The sequence below is a fragment of the Salvelinus sp. IW2-2015 genome, linkage group LG23 (assembly GCF_002910315.2).
Source record: "Salvelinus sp. IW2-2015 linkage group LG23, ASM291031v2, whole genome shotgun sequence".
NCBI classification, from domain to species: domain Eukaryota; kingdom Metazoa; phylum Chordata; class Actinopteri; order Salmoniformes; family Salmonidae; genus Salvelinus; species Salvelinus sp. IW2-2015.
The window spans coordinates 21,575,323-21,588,486 of record NC_036863.1 but is presented as its reverse complement, the minus strand read 5'-3'; the positions used below and the strand labels follow the sequence as shown (position 1 = coordinate 21,588,486).

General features: G+C 41.9%; 2 long non-coding RNA genes across 3 annotated transcripts in view; one reads left to right on the top strand and one right to left on the bottom strand.

Annotated features, from left to right (window-relative positions):
* Nucleotides 1–622: 622 nt before the first annotated feature.
* LOC139022889 (uncharacterized) lies at nt 623–5,045 on the bottom strand. Its single transcript, XR_011473958.1, has 3 exons — nt 4,951–5,045; nt 1,922–3,127; nt 623–1,532 (listed from the first exon to the last, which is right to left on the bottom strand). It is a non-coding gene; the product is annotated as an uncharacterized lncRNA (long non-coding RNA).
* LOC111951069 (uncharacterized) overlaps nt 3,336–13,164 on the top strand; it is a 22,757-nt gene continuing 12,928 nt past the window's right edge. Inside the window, exons 1-3 of one of the 2 annotated variants that reach the window (XR_011473959.1) lie at nt 3,336–3,551; nt 10,407–10,537; nt 10,958–11,038. This is a non-coding gene — a long non-coding RNA (uncharacterized lncRNA). Of the gene's footprint in view, nt 3,552–8,956; nt 9,238–10,406; nt 10,538–10,957; nt 11,039–13,164 lie in introns of those variants that run through there. The other variant, XR_002875553.2, reaches the window with a different exon arrangement.

Here is a 13,164-nt window from a genome sequence, read left to right as displayed (position 1 = left end):
GCTAATTACAAATTAGCAAATAATACTGGAGTGATAGTTGCAGATGAAGATGTGCGAGAAGAAAATACTGGTGTGCAAAAGAGCAGGAAAAACAAAAACAAATATGGGATGAGGTAGGTAAGTTGGTTGGATGGGTATTATAGATGGGCTGTGTACAGCTGCAGCGATCGGTAAGCTGCTCTGACAGCTGACGCTTAAAGTATGACTAGGGCAGATATAAGTCCCCAACTTAAGTGCTTTTTGCAAATCTCGTTCCAGTCTTTGGCAGCAGAACTGGAAGGAAAAGGTGGCCAAAGAGGTGGTGCTTTGGGATGACCAGTGAGATATACCTGCTGGAGCGCGTGCTACGGGTGGGTTTTGTTATCATTGATCATCCTTGAGATGTTTCTACAACTTGATTGGAGTCCACATCATGGTACATTTAATTGATTGGACATGATTTTGAAAAGGCACACAGTTGACAGTGCATGTCAGAGCAAAAACCAAGCCATGCAGGTCGAAGGAATTGTCCGTAGAGCTCCGAGACAGGATTGTGTTGAGGCACAGATCTGGGGAAGGATACCAAAAAGAACTCCTGCAGTATTGAAGGTCCCCAAAAACACAGTGGTGTTTCTATGTTGGTTTAAGGGTTGCCTGGTATGGCTCTCAATTAGAGGCAGGTGTTTGGCGTTCCTCTAATTGAGAGTCATATTTAGGTAGGTTGTTTCACAGTGTTCGTTGTGGGTGGTTGTCTCCTGTGTCTGTATGTATGTTCGTGCCACACGGGACTGTAGCGTTTGTTTGTAGTCGTGTACCTGTTTGTGCGTTCTTCATGTTGTATGTAAGTTCCATGTTCAGGTCTGTCTACGTCGTTTTTGTAATTTTCAAGTGTTTTCGTGTTCGTTTCGTAATTCAATAAATATCAGTTATGTCATCATACCTCGCTGCACATTGGTCTTCAGATCCCTCTCTCCTCTCCTCGTCCGAGGAGGAGGAGGAATTAGAGAATCGTTACAGACAACTCATAAAGCCTAGACGTAGTAGAGGAACTTCAGACATGGCCATAAAGAGAGAGAGGGCAGGGCACTGGAGATCTGAGGTACAGAGAGGAGTGGAGGAGAGGTGTGTGTGTGTGTCTCTGTCTCTGGAAAAAAAGAAAGAATGTGTAGCCATAACACAGCTAAACAAACAAATGGCCCCTGGACGTCATGGACCAGTCGATGGAACATAACTTCACAAMCAGTTTCAACACCCTGGTTTTCAAGTGGTTTTAAATGAAAGAAATATATTCACCTTTAGTCTCGTAAGAGACCAACAAGAGCATCTGTGAAAACTCCGTATGAGTTTCAATTCTGTCAATTCAGAAATCTATGTAACACTAATAATGAATGCTATCCTAAGACTTTATAAACAAATGACTTTATGAATTGCCTGAATTTAAACGGAACTGACGTGTGTGAAAAGAAAGGTACAATGAGGGAGGTCAAAACAACAAACAGACAACTCCTCTTCCTGTCCTTCCTGTGAGCTGGTCGGCTAAATTGACTCCATTTCTGAAAGGGAAGAGAAAAACAACACATACAAGCTTAACATAATATGACACCATAAAAGGTGAGATTTATGTTTACTAAATACTGCTTGTATAGTGTAGTTAGTGGCATAAATATAGGAACAGTGTGGTAAAGTTGGTAATACTTGCTGTTTACTCATGGAATTTGTATTTCAGATCAAAAGATGAATGTGACAGGCACATATTTAGACAGCAAACTGTTGTTTTAAGATATTATCTAACCCAGAAACAACAGCTATACATTTGCCTCCTATTAATACTTTGATCTGAAATACAAATTAACCTACATGACTATACTGTAAAAAATGATCTACTTTACTTCACTGTCGCACACTTATGACACTACCTGTGATGTGGAGAGAAAAAACGTACCATTGAACTCGGCTTCGAAAAGCAGCTGATACATTTTAACCTTGACTGCTGCTTTTCTTTGCTGAGGCAGCCTCTTCAGTGTTGGCACCAGGCTCATGGCAAAGAGGGTCTCTTCATCCTCCTTCCTGTGAGCAGCAGGTTGGGCTGCAATCCTCTCGATGGCTTGGAGGAGCCTCTGCTGAAATGAGTTGAGTGGATCTGGGGGCTGGTACCTCCGATGACGCCTGGTGTGACGTTGTTCCTCTTCGTTTCTCTCCCCGTTTCTCTCCACGGCCACATCCTGTTCAACGAGGTCACTTCCGTGAGGTTCATAATAATCTCAGGTGGTCCTAGATCCAGAGGTGCTTCCTCCATTTCATCATCTTCCATGGCTGCACCGGTGGTGGTCATACTCGTGGATGATGTAGACGTTGTAGAGGGTCTCGCTGCACTTGTAGGTGACGTTGAAGGTCTTGATGCACTGGTGGCGACAACACTTGTGGATGACATAGTAGAGGGTCTGGCTGTAAAATTGCCACTCGTTGCCCTAGGCACAATAAATGGATCCAGAAAAGAAAGAATGTGGCAGAAGCGCCAAGGCTGCTGGCCTGAAGCTGCTGACCCAGACCTCTTCTTCTCTTTCTCTGCCCTTCTCTCTCTCTGATACCTGTCCCTGAGTCCTCTCCACTTCCTCCTACAGTCTTCATCTACATAGACATGAACATGATACACCAAACCATTACCTAGCATAACTATAGTTATTAGATAGCTATCATGGACATGTCACCTACTGTACACATAGACACACACACACACACACACACACACACGGTTATCTGACCAAAAGATCAGGGGTACAGTAGTATCTACCATTTCTATTACTATTTATCTAGCATACACACTCACACTCTTTCAAACATGATTATTTGGTAAAGTTATTAGGGGTAGTAACTAGCATAATTTATTTGACTATTTCTTTCACACACACACCTCATTTGCTAGGTTAGCAAGCTAGGTTAGCTAGCTAGCTAACGTTAACTAGCTACATCTAGCACAAGCTCACTACTAAACTGACCTGGCAATCCTACTATCGTGGACACTTGTCTCCAAGCAGCATTTTTTGTGTTTATGTCCCTGTAGCTGTCAGCAGTTGTGTCAAAAAGACACAGCTTTGAGGATACTGCGAAAATCACTCTCTCCTCCATGTGTCCAACCGCATGCGACCATCTGCAAAAGGTACCTGCATCAGTAGTTGCCTAGCTGCGCAAAATGTTATGCAGCAGTGATGCAAACGCAGTCCGTGTGTTCGAAGCGTGTCGGTTTCAAATTTGGGGAAGGTAATTTTCAGCATAGAAATGCACCTTTATAATAAAAGCAATGCATGCATAATCGCATTTGTGGTCACTTAACGCTTCGAACACACCGGCTGCGTCATTGCATCACTGCTGCATAACATTTTGCGCAGCTAGGCAACTATACTGATGCAGGTACCTTTTGCAAATGGTCACATGCGGTTGGACACATGGAAGAGAGAATAATTTTCGCAGTATCCTCAAAACCGTGTCTTTTTGACAACTGCTGACAGCTACAGGGACATAAACACAAAAAAATGCTGCTTGGAGACAAGTGTCCACGATAGTAGGATTGCCAGGTCAGTTTAGTAGTGAGCTTGTGCTAGATGTGGCTAGTTAGCGTTAGCTAGCTGCTACCTAGCTTGCTAACCTAGCCAATGAGGTGGTCGTTGGTCTCATTGTTGAAAGAGCCTCCTCTGCCTATCTTTACTATTTATTATTGCATTTCGCTCAAAACTGCATTTTGAGGGAAATTATATTATAGGCCTCTCACAATTAATTTGAGGATGTCATCGAATAAATAATATACTTGGCAAATAAATTATAAAAAATGTAAAGAAAAAAATTATGCAATCAACTGTTTTTTATGTAATCACACATTTTTACTGAATGTGTGTGCAAAAAAAAAATCTACATTCATATTTTGCTACTTTCTGTCAAGTCCACTCATACAATTTGATGCATACGTTCGATTTATCGAACGTATGCACCACACAGAACGCACTGCAACTGCCTCTGCAACGCAATGCTGCAAGGCAAATGCAGCGTTCCATTGGAAATGAATGTACTTCTGGTGTATCGAAACGCAAWRACRCAGTCGGTGTGTTCGAAGCGTTAGAATGGTGTTTTCCTGCTAATGGAACATTCGCGCTTATAGCCTACTGCCGTAAGCGCATTGCTGCGCTTATAATGGAAAGAAATAGCCTAATAGTTTATCAACATTTTAAGCTAAACGTTCTGATATGTTGCGTCAGCCACATTGCGTAAAACAGTTTTTTCTATGCTAGTGGTGTAATATTCATATGTGTAAACAAGTGGTTGTATTAATTTGCGATCTATCGCATCCCACAACTGTCCCAGACAATGTTTGGAATATGTATTTCTCGCACAGAATAGAATAGGTCGACTTTTGTACCTTGGGGATAGTAGATTGACATAAACTAGTGCTTTTGCTGTTCGATAGGCCTACTCATCTTGTCGGCTGACGAAAAGTAAATGTGGACAGTTCTTCCAATAAACACAGCGGGTGCATTACGGCCACACAAAGGGGATGCCGCCTTGAAATTCTAGGCATTATTAAGTGATTGTCAAATTGTGAATAAGTGACTGATGTAGTGTGTACAGCCTGCGCAAAATCCAAAGCAGAGCTCATACCTTTCATGCAACTTTTTTCAAATCATCATTAGAGTCGCATCATTCAGCCTTACAATGTATTAAAAATCAAAACATATAGCCCAACGTTTGTAGAACAACTAAAGTTATATTAATAACAAAAAAAAAGCATACAGGAATACTTATTTTTTTGTTAAAACCACTTAACACAGAATAGCTGCATGTGCGCACTCCCTCAAATCGTTTGGAGAAAATATATTTTTTATTTTATTCAGCTTTGTTAATTTGTATTCTTCATACTGTAGCGACCCGCACAGACAGCTGTGTGTTATGTGTTAGGCTAGTAGGTGRTTGTGTTGTACTTACCAGTACCCAGTGTTCGCGGGGTCCGACATGCCAATCAACCTGCTATCTGCCAATCACGGGAATGCCTGGAATGTTCTGATGCCGGGCATCCTGGYGGTTGGCGGAGTGGCGTGGAGGGGGATGGAGCATTGGAAGTTAAGACCAGGTTTAGCCTTTGTTYTCTCTCTTAAGTCTGGGCTTCACAAGAGAAGGTCACGATTGGCTTGTGGGTTATCTTTCACTTATTTGGCGTGGGTTACGGCCAAACAGTAGCCTGTGTAAAGTTGGTTTAATAAACCGTCAATTCGTAAACTCATTCCTCTGTCTGGACAATTGTTCCTTTATGATCTAGTCAGGTCATTACAATACTATAAAATAATGTCCCGGATTTCGAAACGAATCTTGTCTGCTAAATTAGCTAGTGTAGCCCACAGCCATTTGGGATAGCCAGATCAGGACACAATGTCACGACTTCCACCGAAGGTAGTTCCTCTCCCTGTTCGGGCGGCGGTCGGCGTAGCCGGCCTACTAGCCATCACCGATCCTTTTTTCCTTTTCTGTTTGTTTTGTCTTTGGTTCTTTCACACCTGGTTTCATTTGCCTTAATTTCTGTGCGTATATATTTACCCTGTTGCCTGCCTGGGATTGTTTTRTTTWGTGATGTATCGCGGTGAGGTCGGTGGTGTTTGACTTTTGGATTGTGCCATACCAGTATTTGGTGGACTTGCCTATTAAAAGTACGCATCTCAGACATCTCTGCTCTCCTGGGCCTGACTCCTTCACCTACCTCCTAACGCAACATTGTCACACGCAACCTAAGAACTCAACAGTATGCTATTCTGTTCTTCTGAAATAGGCTACATTTTCTTAATAWCATGCTTTTTTAGATTTGTCAAATACATTATGGATTTATTGTGATGGTGTAGGCTATATATTACATGGATTTATTACTYTTTTAAATGTAGATGTTCCAAAGGTAAGCATCAGTGGTTKGTGTGGAAGCCAGAAGATGTTAATTAATGTGTTTACGTTAATTAACGGTCAATTACCGTGAGACCGACAGTTATTTGATTGACAATCACCGGCTGACAATTTTGTGACCCCACAGCCCTATACATGATCAACATTTTGGACTGGGAAGCCAGAAGTTGATAGGTTTGTTGACATAACTTAAAATAGATTACCTTCCATAAATCCAACTGGTGGAGAATGTTGGGAGTGCTGTGTTTTCTCACAGCACAGGTGGCACAGAAATACTTATCTGAGCCACAATACCCACAGCACCATAGATCAGCCTCCAAAACTCCACACATACTGCAGATCGTGTTGGGTGGAAGACATTCCAGTTCCACTGCAGGCATGTGGAGTAGCTCCCTCAACACCTTCCAGGCCTCGACATATGCCACCTTTATTTATGCTGGTGGATGTGGAGGAGGTGCATCACTGCAGCTGGGCACAACTTCTGCTACAGAGGGAAGCGTCTGTTCTCCYAGTACTTACTAGTGACAATTKTTACTGAGTGGACTATCCTGGTTAAATTAAGTTGACAAGAACTGAACAGATTAACTTTCTCACCAACCCAAGTCGATGGCAGGGGTGTAGGCGCTATCGCGCCTCTAGTCAGGCATCTGTAAAGCAAAACAATGACAGCTGGTACATAGGACACATAATTATCTATCATAATTCATGACTAGTAGAGTTACTTTGCTTACACTCAATTATTTGCTTATAGGGAATGTAAAGACGGTTATGGGTAGGAAGTTGTGATTTGCATGGCCATAAGTAGTCTGAAATGGCTCCAGAGACAGGTGATGAAACATATTTGGGCTTCAACAAGCATGAGACAGGAATATATTGGGAATATTGGCTAATGGATGATTATTGTTGGAATTGTTATGATGTAAAATCTAATACTTTCCTAGTCTAGTGGTRATCAACTTTTTGGGTCATTATAGCACCGATCACATCTTGCTCTGCCAATAATGCCCAGAAAGAACGGTCTCATATGCATTTTAAATGTAGGCATATTATCAGAAAGACAAATTTTATATAAGTACTCACTTTGGATATTGGTTCCTGGTTGGGAACCACTGGCCTAATCTATCTACATAAGCCACGTTAGGTCATGACTTTGTCTATCTGTTCCTTTCATCCCAATTGTCATCTCATTTGATTGGCGTAAACAAAGGATAGGGGGATTTTCCACCATAAAACTTATACCAGTCATATAATTTCTTAAAGCGAGTGATCAAGAGCACCTTCAAGCTGAGGAACATACCGTGCATTCGGAAAGTATTCAGACCTCTTTGATTTTTCCACATTTTGTTACGTTAAAGCCTTATCCTATAATGGATTAAATTATTTTTTTTCCCTCGTCAATCTACACACAACACCCTATAATGACAAGGCAAAAAAAGTTTTTTCGTAATAAAGAAATAAAGAAATAAATGATTTACTTAAGTATTCAGACCCCTTGCTATGAGACTCGAAATTGAGCTCAGGTGCATCCTGTTTCCATTTTGTTCTTTTTTTATTTCACCTTTATTTAACAGGTAGGCCAGTTGAGAACAAGTTCTCATTTACAACTGCGACCTGGCCAAGATAAAACAAAGCAGTGCGAMACAAACAACACAGAGTTACACATGGAATAAACAAACGTACAGTCAATAACACAATAGAAAAAAAGTCTATATACAGTGTGTGCAAATGGAGTGAGGAGGTAAGGCAATAAATAGGCCATACTAGCGAAGTAATTACAATTTAGCAAATTAATACTGGAGTGATAGATGTGCAGATGAAGATGTGCGAGAAGAAATACTGGTGTGCATTGATCATCCTTGAGATGTTTCTACAACTTGATTGGAGTCCACATGTGGTACATTTAATTGATTGGACATGATTTGAAAAGGCACACAGTTGACAGTGCATTGTCAGAGCAAAAACCAAGCCATGAGGTCGAAGGAATTGTCCGTAGAGCTCCGAGACAGGATTGTGTTGAGGCACAGATCTGGGGAAGGATACCAAAAGAACTCTGCAGTATTGAAGGTCCCCAAGAACACAGTGGCCTTCATTATTCTTAAATAGCAGAAGTTTGTAACCAACAAGACTCTTCCTAGAGCTGGCCAGACGGAAGCCACTCCTCGGTAAAAGGCACATGACAGCCAGCTTGGAGTTTGCCAAAAGGCACCTAAAGGACTCTCAGACCATGAGAAACAAGATTATCTGGTCTGATGAAACCAACATTGAACTCTTTGGCCTGAATGCCAAGCGTCACGTCTGGAGGAAACCTGGCACCATCCCTATGGTGAAACATGGTGGTGGCAGCATCATACTGTGGGGATGTTTTTCAGTGCCAGGGACCGGGAGACTAGTCAGGATGGAGGGAAAGATGGGCGTTGCTATGGTGACCAGTGAACTGAGATAAGGCAGAGCTTTACCTAGCAAAGACTTGTAGATGACCTGGAGCCAGTGGGTTTGGCGACGAATATGTTTGCGAGGACCAGCCAACGAGAGCATACAGGTTGAAGTGGTGGGTAATATATGGGGCTTTGGTGAAAAAAACGGATGGTACTGTGATAGACTGCATCCCATTTGCTGACCGGAGTGTTGGAGGCTATTTTGTAAATGACATCGCCGAATTCAAGGATTGGTAGAATAGTCAGTTTTACGCGGGTATGTTTGGCAGCATGAGTGAAGGATGTTTTGTTGCGAAATAGGAAGCCGATTCTAGATTTAATTTTGGATTGGAGATGCTTAATGTGAGTCTGGAAGGAGAGTTTACAGTCTAGCCAGACACCTAGGTATTTGTAGTTGTCCACATATTCTAAGTCAGAACCGTCCAGAGTAGTGATGCTGGTCGGGCAGGCGGTTGCGGGTAGCGATTAGTTGAAGAGCATGCATTTAGTTTTACTAGCATTTAAGAGCAGTTGGAGGCCACGGAAGGAGTGTTGTATGGCGTTGAAGCTCATTTGGAGGTTTGTTAACACAGTGTCCAAAGAAGGGCCATAAATATATTTAATGATGTTACGTTCCCAAGTTTCTGTGTTGTTTTGGGTTTGTATGTGTGTATTTCAGGAAATGGTTTCCTGGATTCCAAGCAGCTGATTGGTCGGTCCCATCGATGATTGGAGCTCTGAACCCTCCCTCTCGTCAGGGGAAAACAGCTGTTTTCAATTACCAACTCCTTCTCCAGCTGGATAAAAGCCAGTGTTCCTTTGTCAGGAGAAGAGAGAGCTTCTTTGAAGTCCTGTTTTGGTTTTTGCCTAGTAACAGTTTTATTGAAAGTATTTTGTTGCTGCTATATCTGAGGTATGTGTATGCCTAATGGACTGTGTTTTTGATTATTGAAATTGTTCACTTTGTTAGTAATTATTCTGTTTTTGTTCACAGGGGGGGAAGGTACCTTGGGAGTGCTTAGACAAGAGGCCTGCGGGTGTACATAACCTGTAGTATTTACTGTCTATGCACACTATGTAAGACCTGGGTGGACCACACCCTGTATTTTGGTTAGCGCGCCAGAAGGTGCTAAAAGGTTAGGTAAGTAGTGGGTAGGCAGGTAAGGTAGGAGAGGGGCTCTTTAACTTGAACTTTCTTTGCTTTGGTTCCGTCCAGCCCCTTTTCCCCACATCAGTGTTAAGGAAATAAATTCCCTGTAAACTGTAATATTCTCTGCCTCTGGCATCCTTACCCGCACCTACAATCACATACCTCTTTCACTCCACGGTGAGTTGAGTGTAGCAGGGTGTTGCGTTCCCCCCTCCAAGAGGCGTACGTAACAAATGAATAAATATAGTTTCTCCTTCTGATTTGCTTTGGGGTCTGTTATTGAAGAATAACATCAACTGCTAACATTATGAAGAAAATATGGAGTCATTTTGAAAGTTCATAAGACATGCATCAGATGTGATGTTTAGCAATGCAATCTAAGAAATGGAATGTCCTCATTTCAGGAAGAGCTCATGATGTCTGGGTGCAGTTTTGCAGCTGTGAGCTGGAACCTGTCACCCTGGTCTGCCGCAAACAGTAGTTTCAGTGGACATCCTGCGCCAGTTTGCAGCCCTGCAGCTGGAGTGTGGTGTGTCTTTGAGAGTGATTACCTTGGCTTTCCATAAATCCAATACATGCTGGAAGTTATTGTATTTTAAGTTGGAAATCAAACCATACATGCAAGTGTTTTTTACTATGAGGAGTAGTTAATCTCCACAGTTGAGCTCTCCCGGAAGCTCACAAATGAGTCATCCCTAATAATTTTGTCTCATTGTTTTAGAAAAAAGGTCATCAAATTATTGCAGCTGATGCACTATTTGGGCTCCCCATGAAAATATTGTCTGCTACCAGAATTGACTGCTTTGTAGGAGGAGCATCAGACATTTTGAAGAAGGGGCTGTGTCTCTCATTCGGTTAGTTTCACTAGCCCTCTTCTGTGTGACTTGTGTGACACGTTTTTTTCACTCATGCTTATTCACTTTATTTTACAGGGGTACCCAGAATTTCAAGCCGGGGATGCGCTGCGATCCAAAACCCAGAAACTGGATATAACTGGTGTGTTTTGGATGGCGTGCAGGCACGTGCATCCACTGAAGTTCCTGAACCTGAAAAGAGGAGAGAAGTATGTGGATGGATGCTTCAGATGTGTAGCTGATTTATAGCTGATGTATTTTAGTTATATATGACATTGTCTACAATGACTGATGTTGAACTGACTTTTCCGACTTGCAAATGCTGCTGTTCTTGCTGGGGGGCCTGCGAGGAATGTAGGGACCGAACATCACATTTCTTCACTATGACATTGCTTGCTAGCTGAAGCCTCATTTACAGGTTAAATTGCTAGGTCAATCTATGTTAGCTATAATAATACATTAGATAATGTATTGAAATTTTAACCACCACAATGTAAGTTTCATGAATTGCTTGATACGGTTTTATGAATAGCTTGAATCGGATTCCGCCATACCTGCTTTGTAATCATGAGTAATGTTTTACACAAATTCTAAAAAGAACTGCTACACTAAATTATTTTCACATTTAGATAAACAGTCCCGATCTGAAGGTTGGACACCACATTTGCAGTCCAGGACTTTCATGCCATGCTCATAATGCTGACTGTCAGGTAATTAAACCTTTTATTTATCATTTATTCTGTTAAACACCACTTTAGTTGCAGAAAGTTACGCTAAGTGTTAAGAAACAGCTAGTTGTAATTTGTCCTAGTCCTTTAWTTAATCATCACCCATTGTAATGCTCATTGGTTTCTGATTGTACATTAAGTTTCAGGTCACTGATGGTACCAAGTATTTGACTGGTAGTGGGCTTACATTTACATTTAAGTCATTTAGCTGACGCTCTTATCCAGAGCGACTTACAAATTGGAAAGTTCATACATATTCATCCTGGTCCCCCCGTGGGGAATGAACCCACAACCCTGGCGTTGCAAGCGCCATGCTCTACCAACTGAGCCACACGGGACCATGTGTGACGGATAACAGATGGAGCGGTTGTGGTCCAACCTTAGAACATTTGGGAAGAGCACAAAAGAGATACCATCTCATCGTATTGATGCCCTCACCGATACCTTCTAAAATGCTGCCAGAGTCAGAGAGAAACAAGATATAAACGTTAACAGGAAATCAGTTAGGTATTGAGATGATGTTAATCAAATCAAATCAAGTTTATTTTATATAGCCCTTCGTACATCAGCTAATATCTCGAAGTGCTGTACAGAAACCCAGCCTAAAACCCCAAACAGCAAGCAATGCAGGTGTAGAAACACGGTGGCTAGGAAAAACTCCCTAGAAAGGCCAAAACCTAGGAAGAAACCTAGAGAGGAACCAGGCTATGAGGGGTGGCCAGTCCTCTTCTGGCTGTGCCGGGTGGAGATTATAACAGAACATGGCCAAGATGTTCAAAATGTTCATAAGTGACAAGCATGGTCAAATAATAATCAAGGCCAGGTGGACTGGGGACAGCAAGGAGTCATCATGCCCGGTAGTCCTGACGTATGGTCCTAGGGCTCAGGTCCTCCGAGAGAAAGAGAGAAGGAGAGAATTAGAGAGAGCCAAGATTTTCAAAATGTTCATAAATGACAAGCATGGTCAAATAATAATCAGGAATAAATGTCAGTTGGCTTTTCATAGCCGATCATTAAGAGTTGAAAGCAGCAGGTCTGGGACAGGTAGGGGTTCCATAACCGCAGGCAGAACAGTTGAAACTGGAAGTTGGTTTCTCGTAGTTATTCTAGCTGCTGTGGTGAGACTTGGTGATGGTGCTGCAATGTAAAACTATGATTTATACCTGAAATATGCACATTTTTCGAACAAAAACATATGCTATACAATAAATCTGTTATAAGACTGTCATCTGATGAAGTTGTTTCTTGGTTAGTGACTATATCTTATTTTGGTCGAATTTGTGATAGCTACCTATGCAGTAAAAAAATTGTGTGAAAATATGCGGTTGGGTCTTTTGCTATCGTGGTTAGCTAATAGAAATACATATTGTGTTTCTCCTGTAAAAACATTTTAAAAATCGGAAAGGATGGCTGGATTCACAAAGATGTGTATCTTTCATCTGGTGTCTTGGACTTGTGATTTCATGATATTTAGATGCTAGTATTACTTGTGATGCTAGGCTATGCTAGTCAGCTTTTTTACTGAGAGGGTGCTCCCGGATCCGGATGAGTTTTTTAACTGGCTCGAAGCTGACTCCCTCAGTAATTCTGTGTCTATACTAACTTCCTCTTCAAGTGAGAATCTGTGTGTGGCTTTCCGCCAGCCCTTTTTGCTTCCTCTTCTGCCTTTCTGTTCCCAATGCTGACGTAGTCAGTGCCCTCTATGCCGCTTCGCATTTACAAATCGCTACCTTTCTGGTAATAAGACTGCTCTAGCAAATTCAAAATTAGCTGCGCATGTGTAATGGTTTTACCTGCCGTAGTGATCATACCCCTGTTCTCCACTGAGCTGCAATATATGGACGGTGTAAAAGCATAAGCACTATCAGTATGTATCGTAATGCATTTACCCTTCCCCAATTCCCAACCCTGGTAAGGGCAACAATTTCAGCTTGTTGAGCAGAGTAATTTTTTGGTAATGCTCCAGCTTCCAACACCTCAGTAAGAGTCACTATTGCATAACCAGTGGCATTTGAGCCAGCTGGGTTCTTTCTAGAAACCCATCAACAAACATAGTAATTTCAGCATCTGGCAAAGGCAAATCAGTTAGATCTGGTCTGGGGAGAACT